The following is a 19,992-nucleotide window of genomic DNA, read 5'->3' on the forward strand; positions in this document are numbered from 1 at the left end:
TCATTCAGAGGTGGTTATTTTTGCTTTGATGCTTTTCAGTGCCTTTGTTGGTATATTCTCATCAGCGTGATCCCAAAATAACACTAATTCAGGCTGACAGATGCTGTCACACTTTCAGTGTGAGTGGAGTTCACTGAGATTTTGCAGTTTAGAGTTACCTAATACTGAAAAACAACTGCTAAAATGTTATCAGCAACTACTTTAAGTGATTAAAAGCCAAAATGTTATGCCCAACTATGTAAATGCAAGATATTATCTCAACAAAGCTTTGTAATAAAATAACAATAAGAAAAATATCTTTTAAATTATTTTAAAAGAAATTACAAAAATGTCAATCGGACTCAATTTTTCTGCTTGAATTTCTGCCAAAATCATTCAAATTTTTGTCATTTCCTTTTTCTTTCTGAGCACTTTTTGATTCAGACAAGTGTGGAATTTCCTGTTTTGGTTTTGTTTTGCTACTGCAACTAAAGCAGACAACAGCCAAGGTCGTTGTAGAAAACCAGACTTTGAGTCAAATTTGAACAAATGCATGCCCTCCCCACGTGTGCAGCTTCTGTTCTCTGACCCATCTCCTTTTGTGGTGATTTAGTCTTTCCAGAATCTTCATGTTCACTCATCTTCATGTTTCTTCCTGTCCACAGTGAGCCTGTTTCCCTTTGCAGTGCTGTTCCAGTGGGGGATGTGTATTTTTCATTATCTGCTGTCCTGATTTGAAGAGATTTGTCCCTGCACTGCATAAGTGTACTTCTGCTTGTTCCTTGGTGAGTACCCATGCACAGCAATGTTACTGAAGTTGTAATTTGCTTTCTCCAAACATTTGCAGCTATCACTGCTGCATCTGCAACAGAAATTCCTCGGTAAGAGCACTTGACACTAGTCCAGAGTTGCTTTAATTTTTGAATTGTGCCTGTGCACAGATCAGTTTCAGATTTTGAAGGACTTTTTCTATAGATATTGAGATTCATTTCTCCTGACACTTTTCCATGGCTATTACCCTCACCAGCGGAATATAAGAACACAGTATGATGAGAATAATAATAATAACAACTTATTTATTCGTCCTTAAAATACAGTTCTTTCTGTTTGCTTTCAAGAGGTTATTAAAAAATAAGAAGAGCATCCAGAGAAAATCAGTTTGTTAGTAATGCAGTTTAAATATGGGTGTTTGTCTACCAGTCTGAAAGCAACATCTGGGAGGAGGAAGCCTTGAAGTGGCTTTGGTTCCATACCGACTTCAGGCTCCTCCATAATTCAGAGCCTCACAGAACTGATCCAAAGCCCTCAAATCCTTGGGATCCCTTCCCATGGCCTTTGTGTATTTTGGAAAAATTGCCACCCACGGTGTTCTCCCTTCCTGAGCAAGGGCAGATGTGCCAGCATGTTTAGGATCACTCTGGAGATTCCCATTGCACAAACTTCCTTTGTCTGGGGCTGCTTGGCCAGCAGGATCATTCATCCTGGCTTTAGGGGAGCTATTTAGCTTTTTGTGGATATCAGACTTCCCCATGCATAACGTAAAGGCTTTGTAAGAAAAATTGTAAAAAGCTGGTTAAAAAACACACCAAAAGAGGTCCTTCTCCAAGTTCTGGTTGTAACTGCTTGGAAGGTGTTGCACTGGGTTCTTGGGCTTTATCAATTGCTTGTGAACAGCCTTAAGCACTTGGTGCTGAGGAATCAAAGTATTTTTCTCTTAGCGCTATTTTTAAACACAAAAAAGGCCTCTCTGCTAGGTGGCAAAAGGATTTTAAGCTTCTGCTGGATGTGTTAGAAGAAGAAAATATCCCTTAAGCCACTGGTTGCTGCCTGTATATTAATGCTTAGCAGGTTATTTCAGTAGCATGGAAGTAAAATTCATATTCTATATTCGTTGCTGATGAATTTGCAGTGATAAATGTGAGTTTTTGTAAGTTCTTGGGCTCATTTCTGTCCAGAATTGCAGATTACACAGGCTTTTCTAGTTGCTAACAAAATGATGAATCAAGTTCACAGCAGGAGTAACCCATGAAGCAGAGCAGGAACTGCAGGAGAATGGTCTTGACACCTGCAGCTTGGAGAGAATCTGGTTTTTAATAAAAAGGTGCAGAACCTCTTTGAACTCCTGTGCCTGCAAATAAATCCCCCCAGCTGAGCAGGGATGTCTGGGACAGTGAGGGCTGGGCAGGAGTGGCATGCCTGGGGACGAGATGTGATTCCCCATATCTCACTTGGGGTCAGCCAAGTCAAATAAGGGAATAGGAGACAGGGAGAAATGTCTGATACTCCAGGCATGCTGCCTGCCAACATAAAGCAGAGCTGCCCTGACAGAGGATTTAGTGATTTGCCCTGCTGCATTCGAGATCCAGTGTTTTGCAGCATGGAAATTGGAGTGGCTCTTGCCTTAATCAGGATGGTTTGGGTGGAAAGTGTTCTCCCTGGAGCCACTAAAGACATGCAATGGGAGTTTTGCTGTAATGACTCTAATGAGGCTGAGATTTGATTGCACGTCTTCTAATCCCACATTTCTGGGCTGATTCATGGCTCCATTTATTCCTCTTTGACCTTCTGGAGCCCGGAGGAGGCAGATTTGGCTTTTTGCCATATTTGTCAGCATCGCTAAAATCAGCATCTCTAAAACTTCTTGAATTCTGGGTAGTTCAACAGAATATTTTAAGCACAAGGAATCTGAAAAACACTGATGTGCCTAAATCATTCTGTCTTTTAAAAAAATGAGTAGTTTAAGAGTGTTTTGGTGTAGAGTGTTTAGCTTGAAAGATGCCACTTAGCACTTCCTAGTGCTTGGTACAGTTTGAGGAAAAAAGACTGGGAAGACAGATTGCAGTCCTGAAAATTGTGGAAACAAGTGCATGTTGAGGGTGTAGTTAATAATTATTTGTAAATAGGCATTGTCTTAGTTCCAAAACCTGCCTTTAAATTTTTGGCTCGCAGCATTATTGTACCTGACAGTAAAATAAATGGAGCTGAGCTTGACTTAGGTTCGATGCTTTCTTGGGCTGCAATAAATGAAGTGCCTGTTCCTAAAATGTTGAAGGAAGAAGGTGTCTGAGGGCTTTGAAAATAAAAGGGTGGGGAAAAATTAGAAGCAAAAGATGTGTGGATGACTTATAATCACTGTCAGTGCTTGGGAAAACAAGTTTTTATTTTTCTTTCTAGTAGTCTTTAATAGCATTTATACTCCATTCCAAGGTACTGCTTTGTAATTTGAAAATGCCAATTTTGTTGTTTTATGGTAAAAATCTTTCACTCTTCAGTGAGAGATAATTTCCCATTTCCCAGCTTTCTTTTGAGAGATATTTTCCCATTTCCCAGCTTTCTTTTTTTCAACCAGGAGCAGCTCCTTGCTGTCTGTGAGCCCTTTGTAACCAATTCCAAAGCACCTTCAAAGCACACTCAAATCTTGTCAGCACCGGAGCTCTTTGTAAGGCACCCCGGGACAGGACAAAAGATGCTCATGCAGGAGTGCATAAGGTCATTTAATCAGTGTGCTGCCTTCTAAACTGGTGCGTGACCCTCTGAGGGGTGGGCTGAGGTGTGAGTGCTTCCCAGTGAGATGAAATTTCACTTTATAACTCCTTATGGATAGTGGATCTTTTACTGCCCCTCCCCTGCCCTGGGTGTCCTGTCCCCACCTCGTGTCTGCTTCTGCAGGGAACAGACCTGCTCCCCACTGCTCCTGCCTTTGAGCAGAGCGAGGCAAGGGATGTGTGCAAGTACCTGCAGAGCAGGGAAATCTCCAGGCCGGCCTGGGCTGGGTTAGAAATAGCTTCAACAGAATCAACCAGCTGCCACCCGAACGTGTTGAATTCAACAGCACAGAAAAACGGCAGAAAATGAAAAGCTGGTCTCCAGTTAACGGCTATGTGTTCAGCATCAGGCAGGAGAGGGAAAAAAAAATCCAAATTGAACAGTAGCATGTTGCTCATCCAGAAATTTTTTGACTGGAAACACCAAGAGCTGACTTTTGGAATCATCACACCAAGTACAGGGCTAAGTCTGCCTGAAAGGCTGGGCCACACTCCAAATTTCAGTAAGCTCCATGTTAAATTGGGTGGTGTTTGTTCTGAGGTTTTTTCCACATATTGAACTTGTGCTGCCTTTAAATTACAGCATTTTTACTGTATCTTTATTTATATACTATTTGTAAATAGTATATAAATAAATATAACATTAGATTAATAATTCTAGTATTATGCTTTGTGATTTTTATTTTATTTATATTTACAATTATTACTGTATCTTTAACTGTGAAATTTTTTGCTGTCTTTAATTAGGAATTTAACCTTTAACTGGGAATTCTGTGACAGTAATAAATGGCTGAAACTGGGACGTTTGAGGACAACCAGCAGCTAAAGAGGCACAGACACCTTCTGGCCCCCTTCAGGAAGCTCAGTCTTGTCTGGTACCATTTGGCTTTTTGAAACATTTTTCTGGTACTTGTAGGCTGAAAGGGGTTTTGTTTTCCATATCTGGAAAACACTGGGATGAAAATTACCCTGGAAAGTCCTTCTCGGATCCTTTGCAAGTAAAGTTTTCCTTTGTCATAGCATCAGAAAATGCTGTGTAAGAGAATGTTTGCACCTGCTGTGTCTCCCGTGGCTGTCCTGCGCTCAGCACTGGATTTTGTGTTCCTATTTTTAAAAGCTATCTCGCTAAATGGGTACAGAGAATGTTCCCTCTGGAAGGGAAGGGAACAGCGGGGCAGCATTAGGGGAGGCTGTGAATTTGGCATGCCTTGTATCAGCTGAGAGAGTGAAAGGAGGCAGATAAGAGAGCTGAATAAATTACCGTGGGTTTTGTGTGCACCACGCTGACTCGCAACTCCGAGGAAAAACTCTTTTTAAGTCTTTCATGTAGCGCGAATCACCTGAGGGAGGGCTGGAATCCTCTCTGAAGGAATTTATCTTACCTACTGCCTAAGATGGAGCAGATAAACCTGAGGAAAATGCCTGGCTCGGCTTGCAAGCGTTGGAATAAGTGTCTGCAGAAAGAGATGGCAAAGCAGGGAGATTGCAAGGACTCGTGCCTGCTGCCTGCCAGCTCTGGAGTCCCTTTATAGAAGCTAGCAGCCTTGCCTGGAAAAAGAGCCAAGGAGTTGTTACAGCCTTCAGGAAGGCAGGGAAAACAAAGAGAAGGGAGAGCCACACAGAGCTCCTGTCTGGACAAACTGTGTGTGATTGGGCTGAGTGTGTTTGGGGAAAAGCAAAGTTACAGCTTAGTGCTTCCTCCCCCTCCCCTGTCTTTTTTCAGTAGGTGTTCAGCAGCAGCTCACTGCAGGGCTTGTCTGTGCTTAAACTTGCCTGCTTTAATTAAACTATCATTTCTGTTGATATCAATACCTGAGTGTGTGCAAGCCTTCAGTATTTCGTATGAGGTTTGTGCACCTCTGTAAACTACAGAGCAGATTTAACCTGTTTGATGAATATTCCCAAATGTATTTGGAGAGTCTAAATTACCAGCAGCCAGTTTTTCCCATTCTTTCACTTTGTACGTGTGCAAATGTTCTGTTTTGGGAAGTGTGTTGTGCTGACAATTGATTTGGGATTATTCATGGCTGCAGAGATTCATTCTGGAACTCTGTAAGTAATAGGAAGTCTTCTTGTGTCTTGATCTTTGAGTCTTGTCTTGATTTATGTTGACTTCTGGGAACTGGGCAAAGATACTGGACTGGAATTCCAGGGAAAAGGAATTGCTTGCTTACTTTTGTCTGACATTTTGTAGTCTGTGTCCATATGAAGGCTCCAGAATCTGTCATTGATTTCTCCTCCAACATGAGACTGGCAAAACTGCAGCTTGCTGCTTGGCAAAATGCTGATCGTGATGTCAGGGCACGCACCCGCCCCATTTATTTATGCACTGAGAAATGGAAGTGGTGGCTACATTAAATGAAGTGGCTTTTAAGGGAGAAAAGCAATAATGAATCCAAATAAATGATACAGAACTCCTCTAAAAGGATCATAAAAATACAAGAGGGTAGAAGCGTGGGCTGTTTCAGTGGTGTGATTTAGGAGTGACAACCCATAGGAGATGAAATATTTAGAGAGAGCTGGAAACCTGGAGTGGCAATGAATATTATCAGGTGAGAGCAAACGTGGAGAACGTGAAAAAGTTCTCACCACTTGTATTTGTAATAATGTGGGGGGTTTTATGCCTGTTTGCACTGACACACGTTCCTGTAAGCAGTATTAACTACCAGAAGTACACAAAAGTTCTTTACAAAGTTCTGCTGCAGGGTGGCAGATGCGCAACAGAGTAGGAGAAAAGGAGCAGCGGTAGGAAGTTCTGGGTGGTATGAGTGGAATCATTCCAATGTGCAGGTGAGAAACGTCTTCATCGCCTCTATTAATTTGACTGGAGGCTGTTAGTTGCTTTTGTTGGTTGTACATTTAATGAGCGTTTCAGGAGGGAAATTGAGAGGAACGCAGCTGTGAAAGTTCTTTTGTTTTTTAATATGAAACTAACCTAAGCTGTAGTCTGGGCTAGTCTGCCACCACCATCAAAAATTGTCATTTTTCTTATGAGTCAAGAAAATCCCCAGTAGGGCTGTGTTCCACAGGAGAGGTCTCAGCCAGTGCAAAAAGCTTTAGAAAGTGTCTCCACGTTTTGCTTCCACACGAGGTAACTCGAACATGCAGGACTGGGAGCAGACCTCAGCCCAGATCCTGGAATGCACGAAGCAGCTGTTTTGCCTATAAATAAACCGAGAGCCTCTTCTCCAGCGGGGCTTTTTTTCACAGATATGCCGTGGAAATGAGCTGCCACTTTAACTGTTGGTGTTTAGAGTTAAAGTATGTGGTAGTGGCAGGATTCGCATTCTGATGTGTGACAGTCACGCTGGCGTCAGGTTTCAGCCTTGCTGTGGTGAACCCGCTTGTGCTGCAGGAGTTAAATCTGTCAGCCTTTCTCCTCCTGACCACCCCCACCGAGTGCCACAGGTTTGTACCTTAGCTAGAAAGCAAAACTCCACGGCGCCTAGTCAAAACCATCTCCGTGCACCACTGATGTAAATGCCTACATATTTTTAATAATTTAACAGAATTTTACTGGGGGAATATCTATTCGGTCTCCTGGGCTGGTTTGCTTTCCTTTTTTTTCCTTTTTTTTTTCCTTTTTTTTTTTTTCCCCCCTTCGGTTTGCGGTTTGCTTTTGGTTTGTTTTGTGTGGCTTTTTCCTTCTGGTTTTCCACGTGAATCCAGGGAGAAGCGGCAGTGGGAATCGCACGGATCTTGCGGGCTGGCTCAGTGCCTGGGGACAGCGTCTCGGCGACCGGCTGCTTCTGGTGGCTGTGCTCAGAGGAGCCGCTCGCTGTCCCCAGGAGCTCAGGTTCTTGCGCCGACTCAGTGGCTGTAAAGGAGCCCAAAGCAGAGGCGCTTCCCTCGCTCCCATCAGCCGATCCCGGGCAGGCAGCGGCCCACAGCTGCCGGCCGGTGCAGGTGCGAAACCAGCAGCGCTCCCCACCTGGGAATGCGGCTCCGCATGGAAACAGCTCCAGCTCCGCAGCAGCCGAGCAAGCCGGGGCAGGAGGAGAGGCAGGCAAGGCGTGGGTAGGCGCTGTGCTGTCCTTGGTGTGCAGCTGCCCCTCGGGAGAAGGGACAGACACGCTCCGGGTGCCAGCTTCTCCCCTCCCTCCTTCCCTGCCTTCCCAGCGCTGGCTCGGGGCCACCACGGCTGCAGCTTCTGTCCGCGCATCTCCCAGCGCTCGGCTGGCAGGGAGGGGAGAAGCTGGCACCCCGAGCGTGTCTGTCCCTTCTCCCGAGGGGCAGCTGCACACCAAGGACAGCACAGCGTCTTTTAAAGGGGCTCTTACCCCGTTTTGGGCACAAGGGACAGCTCTTCCTCAGAGGAGCTCTGTACCCCTTCACCCTCTCTTCCTCTCTTCACCCCTCTTCTCAACAGGATAGCCAATTCCAAACATTAAAAAAATTCAATTTAATAACTCTTGGCATTCTTGTATTTCCTTTGTGGCTTCTGAGATTTTGCACTCACTTGGAGGAAAATTGGAGGGGTTGGAAGTAGGTGATCTTTGAGGTTCCTTATGATTATATTTCTGTGATTGGTCTATCCAAATCAGTAATCCAGTTCTTCCTTCTCTGCCTTGAGAAAACCAACCAAACAAAAAGATCCACAGCTGATGTTTTTCTCGATTAAAAACCCCCAAACAACAACCAAACAAAAATATAAACAACCTCCCAAACTACACTAAAATAAATACTTTAATCATAGTGGCTGTTCACACAGGCAGCTCTAGCCAGGTATTAGCTCTAAACTTTATTATATTAGCCCAAAGAAGGTTCTTTAGGCTTTTCTTCTCAGTTTGGCCACTCAGATCTCAGAATGCAGCTTACATGCTGGCAGCCCTGTCTTCAGAGGAGTGATTTGTTAATAGAATATTCAGCCTGTCTTCAGAGGAGTGATTTGTTAATAGAATATTCAGCCTGTTATTTCTTTGACAAAAGAACCCCCTTCTGTGCCACAACCTCTTATATCAGAGGTGTTAATGGCAGTACTTTTCTGATTACGGTTCTGCATTGGTTAAAAGGCTCTTTCAAATAAATCTGATCTCCAATGAGGAGAGGATGAAATGGGCCAGATTTCTGCCAGCACGTTTTGCTGTGGAAAAGGGGATTTCTCCATTCTGTGTGTCCAGCCAGGCCCCTCTCCAGGCCAGGTTTGCTGGGGCTGTTCTTGCTGGCCAGGCAGAGGATATTGAATGCTGTCCCAGCTGGTCCCTGCACGGAGTGTGCCCAGGGAAAGAGGCAGGGCCCAGGCTGGGGCTCAGGGGAGAAAGGATGCTCTGTTGATAAGGTAATGGGGTCTGCAGCCTCCAGGGAAACCTGCCAAAACCTTTCTCTAGCGACTGCGGGGATTAGCCAAAAATCAATAGTAAAGGCAGTCACCAGGGGGAGAGAAAATACATCTTCAAGGGAAGCCAGATTCTGTGAATGCTCCATGAGAGCAATCATGGCAGGATTTAGGGTAATTGTGAGGCAAATCAGATTGGGGAAAATTGTTTTAAAAGAGACCCTGAGCTGGCAATAAGCACCATATGTTCTTTCTTATCTCTGCAGAAATGGCCATGTTTTTAGCATAGTGGCCCATGTGAGTGGCTGCCACAGTCTTGATTTTTAGCATCTACAAGCACACTAGTAGTGAAAATAATAAATTGCCCTAAAGGAATATGTTCCATCACTTTTTGTGGCTTTTGTTTCCCTCTACTAGACTGTGAAGTGTGTCATATTAATCTGCAACATGCAGGAACATTGGGATAAATTTCCTGAAGTCAGTGGAACTCTCTCCTTTATGGCAGGAGTGACTTTGGCTCATCTGTTGCTCCATGTTCTTCCTCCCAGGTGGGCTGCAGTGATGGTGTCATCTCCTCTTTTAAACACCAGTTTGGTTTGTCTGGGTTTTAGCACTTTGTCCCTCCAGAAAAGCAGTGATGGCTCTGAGCACTGAAATCTCCCTTTGGCTGCAGTGCTGTTGCAATCAGGAATATCAGCTATCAAAGGGAGCTCCTTAATTATGCTATTTAACACTGCTTTAATAATTGGATCTGAGTGGGACCTCAGAAACACTGACTTTTGTTTCATTTCCAGGGGCAGGATTTGTGCTCAAGTTACTCCATTGGAGTGTCCAGGAGCATCGGCCCTCAGGCTGCCATGTGTTCAGATTCACCAGGAAAATGATAAGAAATACATCTACCTCCTGATAACTGGTGATCTGTGAGGCATTTTCGTGGCCTTTTAAAATGTCTGCTTCCACACAATAAGTGGGAGTTTACAGAAAGTAGAGCTTGGTGTTTTGGGAGACATCCACATGCTGTTAAAAAAGCCTGTCCATTCATCTCAGAAGGGGAAAGGAATTGTGGTTTATTTTATTTTGTCATGACTTTGTTCTGCATCAAATCCCCAAAATTAGCAGCCAGCTGTGTGAAGAGCAGCTGCTGCATCCAGCTCTGAGTCTTCCCAGACCTGTGCCATTAGCACTCCTCCTTCCCTCTGCCTTTCCTCCCTCTCTCCAGTGTTCATTTCAAAGGTTATTAAATGAAATCAATTTCAGCCTTCCCTTGGCCTAATGCTTTCCAATTTTTCTCTTCCCTGGCTCATGTGTCTCATCCTACAGGGGTATTCTTGCCTCCATTTTAACCAGCTCCTCGTTTGAAGTGCTTTCCTGAAATCCAGACTGATGAGAAAAGTGATTCTTCTAAATATAGGTAATAAAATAAATCTAATCAAAGGCACATGCCTGGTTAGCTGAGAACTGGCCTTTTACAACTTAGTGTTATATTATCTTGGATTAAGATTCAATATTCATTTGGCTGGGACACACACTTACGTTTTTGTTCTGATTTTTTTTGAGGGTGCAAGCTGGAGAGAGTTAGGAATTTTTATTCAAGGAACTTCCAAGCTTTCTACTTCTGACCCTAGGAATTCTTTGTTATATTATAAATATTAGGTGCATTAATTACCTTCTTAATTGTGGAGCTGTACCTCATGTCTCCTTAATTTAATTTATTCAGATTCCTTAATTTCACACATGCCTAAATTATACCTGGCAGCCAGACAGAAAATTACTGATACAATTTTAACACCTCAGTGTTTGACAGAGGATATTGCTGGCCCAAAGGATGCATTTTTTAATTATATTAAATGAAAATTCAAAATGCTTGTTTGTTTACTCAAAGCCATAGGGAGACCTGCAGGTAGGGTGTGAATCTGGGCTTTGCCACTTCCCTAATAGCAGGAGTTTTAATAAAACATTAAAGCATTGATTAAGAGGTACTGTTTCTATTGAAAGGGACTGTTCTTAATTCCTTTTCTTTTTCCCTAGAGGAATTAGTCACTCTGTAGTATTTTTCTGAAGTAGAAGGTAAAAACACTGATAAAATGAGTTTGGAATCAAGGCTAGGTCATTATTTAAATGTATGATAGTGTGCCTAAAAGGCTTATTTTTACTAAGAATGTGACTTTTTCTGCCTTAACCACTTAGATGATCAACTCTTGGGAACTATTTTTGCACTGTAACTGAGCACAGCCTCGGGCTCAGTGGTCATGAGGTGCTTCTGCTCTGTGCTGTCATTAATCCTGGTGATTTTATCATGTGCAAACCTCTTCTTTGCAGCAAGGAGAAGTTGGATGAGGGCTCCAGAAACCTTTCATTTGGTATCTTTTCTGGACAGAAGTGAGCAGGAGCCCATCCTGCTCAGGGTGCTGTCAGGAGCAGTCCCATGGAAGTACAAGAGCTTTTGGGATCTCTTAATTAAGGAAGCAGAACTTGGTGCTTGGGTAATGATCCACTTAATGATCCTGACAAAACATTCTCTATTGAAGTGCTCCATTCCTTGGGCTGCCTAAGGCTTTTCCAGGAAGTGCTGTAGAAATAAGATCACTTTCACCTCTCCAAACCCTGCAGCATTCTCAGCTCCAGGTGGTTTTCCTTGTGTGCTAATCCTGGCATTTCTGATGTGACCATTACTGCTGACATCGTTTTGGGGTGTTTTCACCTGAGACAAACCCTTGGCAGGGATGTGAGGAGTGCAGGTGTCTTGCTCTGTATGATGTTCAACAGCCTTTGTCAGTACCAAAACCCACATCTCTCAGTTTTTTCAGCTCCCCTGGAACCTTCTTTTTGTCACTGAGTGCAAAGGTGTGTCAGTAAATTGAGGTGGATCAAAACTCAAACTATGGAGACCTTCCTATTTCAAGGTAGTGCTGGTCAGACATAATGCTTTGGGTATTTTTCCATGTTCCTGGCAATGGTTTTTTTTGGCAAATGGTGAAAACTCATAGGCTTGTGACTTTTCCAGGTGAGTTCACCCAATTCCCAGCTGAAGGCTATTCATGAAGAAAGTCTTAGTGACTTTACCAACAGAAAATCACCTCTGTGGAGAGTATAAATTATGGTTCCATGAGACATATTGGATTTTGTTGTTGTTGTTCTGATGAAAACCTGTATTGATCTTCTGCTATTTCTGTTATAACTGAAGAAAAACTGTGCATTTTATGCTCAGAAATGTCCAAGAAGGAAAAAAAAAGGGATTACTTGGAAATTCAAATGAAAGAAAGGTAATAAAGCCAAAGTTTTTTGCCATTACATTAATTGTAATTGAATTGTGGTTGGTAAATCTGCCTTTGGTTCTTCCTAGAAATAGCAAGCAGGGGCACGTGCTGACATGCAGCTTGTGCTGCATCTGAAAAGTGAAATTCTGTTCATCTCAAACTGTTGTTCCTGACTTTAACTGGTGCAAAATGGGATTTACAAAAGCTCTGCAACGCCAAAGTAAATTCGAGGCTGTTTGTTACTCGTGAGGAACAAGACTGCATAAAAATTCATCTCAGTTCTTCTGGTGCTTATTAATTTGGTTTTGTTCTGCTTCTGGGGCCCGTGTTCATCTGTTACAAAAATCCTGGTGTTTCCTTCACCTTCCCCTCAAAAATCAAGAGTTGTATTTCCTTTTCTGCTTTTATACCTGCTCCCTGTTGATGTATAAAAGAGGAAAAGAAATCATTGTTTCTTCTGTTACTCTGTGAATGCTTCTCAGAGAAACAGGTTTACTGCAAAAGTGAAGAGCTGTAAAATTGTGTGTTTAGAAGTTTAACTTTTGATAGTATTAGAGAGAGTAAGCTGGAAAAAACAAACCCAGTTAGATACCTACTTCAAAAATCCCACTTTTTAATTATTTTTGAGATGAGGTTAAGGGTTAAGAGAATATAGTATTGATGGTATGGATTATATCTGCTAGGTATCTTTTGCTTTTTGGTAGGTACTCTCAGAGAATTAAACATGGCAGCTTGCCAACATTTTCACTTCTTGATGGCATCAGTGGTAACAAAAGGCTCACAGTTCATTATTTGTTTGACCTGCTGAGAAAACTGATTACTTGGAGTAATACCACTGAGTTTGTCTCTTGCTGTGAATCCCATCTTAATGAAATATCTGTTCAAGGAACAGGTGAAGTGAAAGAGTCAGATGCTCCTTCTTGGAATTTTTGTGAGCTTTTACATCCTTAAGAAAACATTTCCTCCATCACACCAAGTAAGTCTTTCTGCCCAGTTGGTGCCAGCTTTGGACTTCTCAAAAAGAGAATAATAAATAAACAGCATAAAGCTCAAGCACTTTTATCCCCGCTGTGTGTTCCTCTTTAGCACCGTGCTGTGCCTGTCCCAGGGCTGTCCCTGCACCTCCTTGAGGTGTGGCAGGCTGGAGAGGGGAGCTGTCAGTGCCACAGGCTCAGGGTTGGTCTGCCCACGTTCAAGGGGTTTATTTTGGAATAGCCCTTTAGTCCCCGGGACCAGCTTCCCCCTAGTGGTTGGGATGCATCTCCTGGTGGGCTTGATCCTAAAGAAATCCAGTTTGCATTTTTCCAGAGTACTCTGCGTGTGCAAGGCCTGTCTGCCCAGCAGCCTCAGTGAGTATTGGGAATGTGATATTATTTCTGCTTTAGGATGGAAAAGCAGAAAGTCAAAGTCACTGTCCTGCCACCCCACAGTGGGTCAGAGAGGGAAACCTGAATCCTGTTTTCCTGCTCAATGGATTCTTAGTAGTCACTGTATCCACCACCTTAAACTTTGTATATCAGCTCCCTGCTCGTTATAAATTCCTACCTCTTTTCCATGTCTCTCTTTCCCCCATAGCTGTTACACCCATTCTTGAGAAGGAAACAGCAAAAGAAAGGAACAATTAAAATCCTAAAACACTCTAGATGCCTGGCAGTGAGGCAATATCAATTATACATGTAGCTGTGTGTTTAGAAACTCCACAAAACTCTGCCATTTCTCAATGGACCAGAAGAACAGCTTGTTCTGTAAAAGGCATTTTCTAACTACAGACAGCTATCAATCCCTTTATTGACTGGATTGGATTGATTCCTTCCTCTGCTAATGCATCTGCTGTCCTGATAAGGTGGCTCTGACCTGTAACTTCACTTCTTTGGTGGCAGGGGTGAAGAAAAGTGGTGTTTGTTCCCAGCGCTGTCAGTGTACAGCCACTGCTCATCGGCGCTTTCAAACATCAGTTGTGAGAACAGCTGATCATCCCCAAAGTGCCCTCACTTCTGGTCACGTAAGCAGCACACCTCTTTATTCTAATTTCTTCCATCACCCAAACATATTCAGAGAATTACAGCACTCAGTCTTGGATACTCGCTGGTGTTATTTTTGTCTCTGACCGCGAATTTAATTTGCTCAAAAGCTGATGATCTTTATGTCTTCGTGGGGATCCCCACACCGGAATGAACTCCAGGCTCCCTTGCCTGGGAAGCATTTGCCAGGACTGCTGGTGTGATTAAGCAGCTGGGAGGAACTCCAGTGCAGGTGAATTCCAGCCTTTGGAATTCCTTAAGAGAGTGGTTGGAGTGGATGTGAAGTCAGTCTTGATTTTTGTAAACATGGTTTAATTTATTTTTTTTTTTTATTTTAAAGGATTCCAGAGGTTTGATGATGCTAGTAAATCATCCCAGCAGGAAGACCGAGCATCATAGTCTTGAGAGCATTCTCTTGGCCTCAATATTCCCCTAGAGCTCTGGGGAAGAGGGAAGTTGGGAAGGAATCCTAATGCAGAGACCAGAAGTGAAGAGCTACGGTCTCCAGCAGCCTCAGCTGAGAGGTACAGAGAGCCCTGAGCATGCAACTTTGCTGCAGATCTGGAGAAAGATGGATCTGTTCCATCTCCCACACAGCTGGGGAAGGGGGGAGTGCTGTGGCTGCCAGCAGCTTGCTGCCTCAGAATGGAGTCAGCGCTGCACTTGGCGTGGGGAAACACAGAGGGGATTTCATTAACATTAATGCACTGGCTGGGAAGAGCTCTGCATGCTGACAAGATAATGTACAGCTTTAATATAGCAAATTTCTGCTGCTGGTGGGGACTGCCCAGCTATAAAATAAATTTTCACTGCTTAAAATGAGTCCTGAGGAAGATGTGGGTGAGATGCTGTTCCCTGTTTCCATCAAAGCACCCACTTCTCTGACGAGGACCAGACTTCCCACCTCACTTTTTCAAATGATTGCTCAGACTCCTGATGATGAGCAGGAAACATTTAGGCTGTTTTGCAAAGTGAACATTTATCAGGTGGTGTCCTTCCCCCCTCCCAGGGCAGAGTATTAATTAAACTGGAGGACTCAAGAGCCTGTCTGGAAGGGATTCTGGATGGAGAGGAGATGCAAACCCAGAGGACCAACATGAAATGCAGGCAGAATGTTCTTCTGAAACGGAAGAGTTCAAAATCCAAACTCAAAAGGACAAAGAAAGGGAATAAAGGAGAAATCCTGATTGTGGAAAATGAGAAGCTGCTTATCAGAGGGAATGTGGATGTGTGATGCCAGGGTGGGGCAGTTTTCTCTCCGGTTCCTGTGCTTCCTCTGAGGTGGTTTGACTTTTGAAATATATAAAAGAAAGGTGACTTGGTTTTTGTTTCCTCTGCTGGAAAAGATGGAATGGGAAGACAGGGCAGACTTTGCAGCACTAATGTTGCAGGAGTAGATTCCCATACTGTCTGTTGGTATTGAAAACAGCCTGAAATTGCTTTTTAGCTTTTTCCTGGGAAAAATGACAGGAACATCAAAGGATCATATTAGTTAGGAAAGAAGCAAGCAGCCTCAATGTGAGTTTTGTGTTTACTGTGGTGTGGAGAGAAACACTGCATTGGTGGTGGCAGTGAAGATGAATTCTGGGGATGCAGGTCAGATATCCTAACGCTTCCATGTCCTCCAGGGATGGCAGTTTGCAGGTCACAATCGTGGTCTGGGGCTAAGGGGATGGATAGATTAAAAAACCCCAATCTCTAACAGGTCAGATCCTGAGAACGGAGTTGTAATTCCTGCAGAGCCAATGGTAGGGATCTCCCTGGGAATAACGCTTGGAAATGTGCTGCTAAGTGCTTTCCTGCCACACGTCCCTCCTTTATGAAGCTGGGATCCAGGCCTGAGCAGCAGCTGGCCACTGAACATCTGCCCCAGTGTGCAATGGCCAAGTTTATCCAGAGAGCTGAGCTGCTGCAACAAGTCACCCTCACTTTGCTGACCTGCAGAGTTTGCAGTGCTCTGGAGCACTGGGATATGGTTGGAGTTGTGCTCCAGGAAAATGTCAGCCCTGGAGCAGCTCTGTTAACCTCCTGCAAATCACTGGAAACCTGCAGTGCTGGCCCAGGCATTCAGTGCAAACAAAGCACGAGCTGCTGTAGCACATTTGTGCCAGGGTTTCCTGATTCCAAGTGCAGTCAGATACGGCCTAAAATGAACCATTGTTGTAACAATGACAAGAGAGGCTGGGGTGAAAATCATGTTATTTCCTTTGGAAAGAAAAGAGTTCTATTTTTAACTATTTTCCCCTTAATCTTACTATTTTGCTCTACCAGTGTTTATAGCAGAGAGCACAATACTTCTTGTTGTGATTGTTCTTTGTGTGACTGGGATATAAGTAGATATTCTGCAGCAAATTCTCTGTCTGGGATACAGAGTCCAAAGAGATTATGCTGCAGGAAGTTCTAAAAAAAACCCCAAACCCTTACACAATCCCCCACTCACTCCCTCCAAAAAGCCATAACCCAAACAAATAAAAACCCTGAAAGACTGTCATAGTTCCAAAATAACCACAAAAAATGTGTGCTAGGCTTAAAACAGAAGTCTGGGGGAAATGATTGTCAGATCCCTGGGTGCATTTGAGAACTGCTTTCTGCACATGAAACAGAAGATAAGAAACACACACTTGGGCTGTGCTTGTGTGTTCTCACAGAGCCAAATGAACAGCTCCTCTCATTCTTTGCTTCCCCATCTTCATTAGCAGTCATCTGATCTTCCCTCCCCTTCTGCATCCACTAATCCTCACCAAAATGGCTGGAAAGAACTTCTGTTGTGCTCTGGAGTGTTTTCCTGAGATTATTTCTACTACTTCAGCAAGCTCAGTAGAGTTACTGGATGCTCAGAAGGACTTTTTGGTCTGGACTTTACAAACCTTGGACCCTGTTCAACAGTAAGCAGTCAGGAGAGAGGAGAGGGACTGCTCCCTGTCACCTGAAACAAGCTTTAAATTCATTTCAAACAGTTCTTTGAGAGCAGACATTGGTAAAGGATAAAAAAAAATTCACAGGTACTTAATCAAGACGTCCTTCTGCCTCAGCCCTTTGCTCTCATGTATGAGTTCACAGCCATCTATGCACAAATTACACATAATTTCTCAGGCTATGATCTTTGCCATTATTTTGCAGGATGCTGCCTGAAGGAAAGAGCAGAGCTGCAGGCTTGTGCTGAGTGGGTGATGTATGAAAGGGGCTTGTGGCAGTGGGTTAGGATGGAGCACAACTCACAAATGGAAGGGAAGCAGACTTTCAGCCTCTCTGTGCCATTGTTTGGATCACGTGTTTTACTGAGGTTTTGATAAAACCGGTATTTAAAGGAAAACCCCCGAATCTAACCCCACCATGGAAACCACCTGGGTACTGCAAGATGATGTGGAAGTGGATAAATTGGGAAGTGCAGCTTCTTTGGGTAATTTTGTGCTCTGATCTGAGAAACCTTCAGGCATCTCATCTACAGACTTGGCTCTTTTATCCTAATATTTAGCCCTTCCAGTTTTCCTTTTGCCTGAGGAGTTCAAAGCTTTTTGCAGACTTTGTAGAGTTTTCTTTGTCAAGACACAAGACCTGTGAGGAGGTGGTGGAAAGCAGGGAGAGTGCTGGAAGGTGCTGGTTGTTCCCCTCTTGGTTTCCCTTCCCCTTTGGCTGCCAGCAGCATCAGGGAATGGAAATTCTTTTGGGATATGGCAACTCTGACTCAAAAAAAAAAGAGTTCTATTCTACAGAACCATCTTCCAAGGTGAATTTTATTTTCATTTAGTGTTAAATCAAGTGCAGTCACTGGTAAGCAGTGCAGAGTTCAGCTGGGTGCCCTCAAATGGGATTTTGGGATTTTCCACATTTTGGAATTGCTGGCTGTGTGTGAGGGTGGGAGGGCAGGGGGCTGAGCTGGGTGTGGTGCTGCCTGTGAGGTGTCAGAGAGAGAATTGGCTGCTGCATAAACCTGCTTTTTTCTAGTTACCCTTTACACAAAGTTGAATATTACCCAGAAGTTGTGTGGCTGGTTGGAAACCGAGGGCTTTTTCTGGGCAACACTGAGCTGCCTTTCAGTGGGAAAGGGAGGAGAGGGAGCTGTGGGAACAGGAGGGGCTCTGTGCCAGTTCTCAGGGTCAGGAACAAGCTGGAGCAAGCAAGCAGGTACCCAGCCAGCTCCAGCAGCAGAGTTCAACTCAGCCTCAGCTTGCTAGGCCTGAATTAAATCAGCATTAACAGAGCACCGGGGGAAGGAAGGTTTCACCCAGGGATAAGCTGGCAGTCTGCTCAACAAGCAGGGGATACGGGAGCTCTCGCTGCCCTGGGAAGTCTGACAGCTTTGCAGTGTCACGGATTGATGAACCCCTTGGTAGGTGTGTGTTAGCAGTGGAGGATTTGCGGCGGCACCGTGAGCAGCCCCTGTGTGTCAGTCCGGTGAACTGCAGCGCTCTGGGCTGGAACTCTGCCGTGCAATGTCTGCAGTCCCATTTCTGGTTAGAAAACTCAGAGGCCAAAGATATCCTGATGCTGCCGTGTTCTCCAGGGATGGCGGTTTGCAGGTCACAGTTCTGGTCTGGGGCTGAGGGGAATGGACAGATTAAAAACCCCATTCTCTAACTGGTCAGATCCTAGAACTGTAAAAAGGACCCCAAACTGGTCCTTCCCATGTGCTGCTGCCTCCCACTCAGCTGTCTGTGTGGCTGATCTGAGAGCTCGCTGCTGGAGCAGCTGGGATGCTGCCTGGCATAATTGGAACTGCCCTTGGCAATTCCAGCCCCTTGGGGATAAAGGTGTCACAGGATGGAGCAGAGCTTAATCAGAATGTCACACAGCAAAAGCCGATTTCTGATTGTTTGCTCTGACTAATTACAAGCTTGCTTTGTGTGTCTTTCACCCATCTCAGAAAAATGTGGGATGGCATGGAACACACGTTACCAAGTGCAGCCAGTCAAGCTGGGAAGCAGGTACACCTACCAGAGTGGAAAGCCGTGTGTGAAACCATCTGAATATCGTGGTTTGTAGCAGCTCATTATCCTGGCTACCAGAATTTCCTGGCTGTGTTTGTAGCCTGGTTGCTACAGTTAATCAGCAACCTGCCTAATCTCACTAACCTTCTTTTTGTAACCTGCCTAACCATTGTGTAATCTGCTTATGGCACTGAGCTCTGACTATTCGTAGCAAGTTTGGAGCTGTGCAGGTGCAAATATTCTTATTCTCAGTCCTGTTGACAGCTGGCTTTCACGGTGTTGGTGCTCATGAAATTCAACCTGCTCTCATGGTGCTATGGATCAGAAAATTAGGGTATTTCTGGCCTGTTAACATCTGCCTCCTCCCCTGAGCCTGTGGGGATTGTCCCAGTGGCTAATCCTGGGATGCAGCTCCGTGGGACACGGATCATGGCAGGCCACAGCTGCTGGGGACATCCTGCTGGCCCTGTCACCTGCTGACCTTCACCCCTGAGACTCTCTTCATCATGCCTTGGCCCTGGCACCCCTGATTGCTCTGCTGCGATTTTAGTAGACAGGAGAGACAGGAATTTGTCTGATACTATTTGTAAGTCTTAGTTCATTCCTCAAATTCCTGGAATTCCTATTGAAGAAAGAAGCAATTTGGAGTTTTGCTGGAGTATGCAAGGGGTTTTTGTTTGTTTGTTTTTCCTAAAGCCAAGTAATTATCAAAAGAGATGTGAAACTCTAATTCCACTGAAGGGTGAGGAGGAGATACACCAAACCATTTTTAATTTGATCCCATTTTCTCTAATTTATCTAATTTCACTAGTTTAATGTTTGTAAGCCAGCAGCTGTCATATCTTGTAATAATGGACTAAACAGTATTCCTGGACAAATGTATTCTGTATAAAAAACTAATGTTTGACTTCAGCTTGTGGGCAACGGGGCAGACACACTGTTAGGAATAATTTGTAATAACAGATCTTGATCTTTAGAGTGCCTGTT

The 19,992-nt window shown here is 44.1% G+C and overlaps 1 long non-coding RNA gene across 5 annotated transcripts; it reads left to right on the forward strand.

Moving 5' to 3' along the window:
- The first annotated feature begins 515 nt into the window (after positions 1-515).
- LOC119699798 lies at positions 516-19,976 on the forward strand. Of its 5 annotated transcripts, XR_005256544.1 has the most exons (5): positions 6,090-6,932; positions 10,120-10,210; positions 13,937-14,058; positions 14,418-14,601; positions 15,087-19,976. It is a non-coding gene; the product is annotated as an uncharacterized LOC119699798 (long non-coding RNA). The 5 variants fall into 5 exon arrangements; XR_005256547.1 differs by lacking the exons at positions 6,090-6,932; positions 10,120-10,210 and adding an exon at positions 516-764; XR_005256545.1 differs by lacking the exon at positions 13,937-14,058.
- The last annotated feature ends 16 nt before the right edge of the window (positions 19,977-19,992 follow it).

Source organism: Motacilla alba, chromosome 3, assembly GCF_015832195.1.
Source record: "Motacilla alba alba isolate MOTALB_02 chromosome 3, Motacilla_alba_V1.0_pri, whole genome shotgun sequence".
In the NCBI taxonomy this organism is placed as follows: Eukaryota; Metazoa; Chordata; class Aves; order Passeriformes; family Motacillidae; genus Motacilla; species Motacilla alba.